Source organism: Lissotriton helveticus (assembly GCF_964261635.1).
Source record: "Lissotriton helveticus chromosome 1_1 unlocalized genomic scaffold, aLisHel1.1 SUPER_1_unloc_91, whole genome shotgun sequence".
In the NCBI taxonomy this organism is placed as follows: domain Eukaryota; kingdom Metazoa; phylum Chordata; class Amphibia; order Caudata; family Salamandridae; genus Lissotriton; species Lissotriton helveticus.
The window spans coordinates 642157-644359 of record NW_027611738.1 but is presented as its reverse complement, the minus strand read 5'-3'; the positions used below and the strand labels follow the sequence as shown (position 1 = coordinate 644359).

The 2203-nt window shown below is 47.5% G+C and overlaps 1 pseudogene; it reads right to left on the bottom strand.

Annotated features, from left to right (window-relative positions):
• Window positions 1–1634: 1634 nt before the first annotated feature.
• LOC144806637 (U1 spliceosomal RNA) lies at window positions 1635–1772 on the bottom strand (annotated as a pseudogene).
• Between the last annotated feature and the right edge of the window lie 431 nt (window positions 1773–2203).

Sequence of the window (2203 nt, the reverse complement as noted above, 5' to 3'; positions counted from 1 at the left end):
CCCCCATCGATATTACTCATCTAAATACCCACACTCCTTTGAACTATCACATATCTTTTTTTTAATTTACTATTCGGACGCTTCCTCCAGGAAACGTCTTTCAAAAATTCAAGAAGTGAGTCTCACTGCCACACGAAGTGCAAGTGGAACCTCATTCCTGGATCCATGCTTCACATGTCAAAGAGTTGCAGCGTTATTCGCATTTTAGAGAAGCGAGAACCACGGCCGCCCAGTAAGGTTAGGGCGAGGCTGCACTTGTGGCGATCAACAACAGAGAGTTAGGAGAGAATCTACGAACACAGAGTTCATTAAGGTAGTTATTCGTGGTCTTAGGGGTGAAAAGCAAATGCAATGAGGGTTGTATGCAGATATTTCGCAAAGGATTGTGGGCAGGCGTGACGCTGCAGTTGTTTGACCCCCAGCTGTGGAAGCGCTTTCAAAGAGACCGACAGTGGACCCGTGACCTGCACACTCACGCCCACCGTGTGACACCAGCTCCACTCCCTTCACACGGTCACCGTGTGACACCAGCTCCACTCCCTTCACACGGTCACCGTGTGAGGAGTCCAATCACACACTCACAGCAAGCTGTATCCTGCTCTGGATTGTCGCTTCAAGTGCAAATAACAGGATTATTTCACAGCGCTCACAGTTGTTGAATGTCACTCATAATTACACGGAAATTACGAACACATCACCCATAAGCAATCTATGTATTTTCTACTCTCGTCATTGGCTAAAAATAGGTTCCACGCAGGCACAGACAGCCCCAGCCCCTTTGTCTCTGCTCTGCTGGCACCTCGTAGATCACAAGCACGCCCCTGCTAGAGAGCAGGAGGGTGAAATGAGGAGTAGTTGGGTTCATTTCTTTGGGGGGGGAGGGGGTTGCTCTCTTGAAAACAGAGGGGACACGAGGAGGCTGCTTTGTTCCTTCTAGACTAGAGTCCTCTGCCGCTCTCGTGAAGAAAGTAATTTGTCTCCTCATTTCATCCTTCTTGTAATCCGCCTCCTCATTTCACCCTCCTGCTCTACAAAGCCCAGTGTGCCTTCTCCGCATTTCACCCTCCTGCTCTACAAAGCCCAGCGCACCTTCTCCTCATTTCACCCTTCTTCTCTTGGGATCATGAAATGCTTCTCTCTTTCTTCTGTCGTCTCACTTCTCTGCAAAGCAGGAGGATGCTTAAGATTTACAAGTGACAGGTGTGCGAGATCAAAGTCGCTTATTGTGAGTCCTGTTTATACCTGACTTTCAAGAAAAAACAACTCGTAATGTTTTATCTCCATCGATATTAAATATCCTAATACCTTCGAGCATTTAAATGATCAAATATCTCACATTAACTTGCTATGCAGATGCTCCTCCTGGAAATGTCTTTCAAAAATTCAAGAAAACAGTTTCACTGGCACACGAAGTGGAAGGGAAACATCACTATTTTTTTTTCTTCCAGTTGCAGGTTTCTAAGCCCTAACACAGCATCCCCCAGGCTTGAAAATGCGCATATGTAATTGGCCCTCGCTCACTTCCCATTCCAGCCAGCTTACAGCACCCTGGACGGACCACAAGAAACGTCAAAGGGTGCTCCAGACTCCTTTTAATTTTTTTCCTTTTTTGTCTTTCTTGAAACCAGAGTGATCAGGGGAAAGCGCAAACACAGTCCTCCACTACCAGAAATTATGCAGTTGAGTATCCCGCATTTGGGGACATCGCAGGGGTCAGCACATCCGAAGTACAATGGATGAGCCTCACCCTGGGAGAACCACCTTTTTTGTGGGGGGCGGCGGGCAGCGTTCTATTAAGTGCTTAAAAGTTTGCGATACATAGTTTTTAAGGAAGTGGTACCTCCCCCTTAGGGAAGGCAGTCCACTTTAACTTTTCAATCAATGCATTTAAACCTTAACATGTCATCAGTTTGGGGTTCAGAAATGTTTGCAGATATCGTTTACGGTTTTAATGGGGCCACCACTTGGGGAAGGGGGTTTTTGTTACAGTTCTTCCTCCTCCTCACTTTCCTGCTTGTCCATGGCGGCATAGTCTCTAAGCAGGCTGAGCACCATCCTGCGGCACCCTTCTCGGTTCACCACCTCTCCATTGGTCACCAGGCGGGTCCTGGCGAACAGGAGAATGTCTTTAATACAGCAGAGAAGCCTCCAGCACACCTGGATAGCTTCCTCTGTGTGTGTCCCTGGAAACAGCCCGTACATC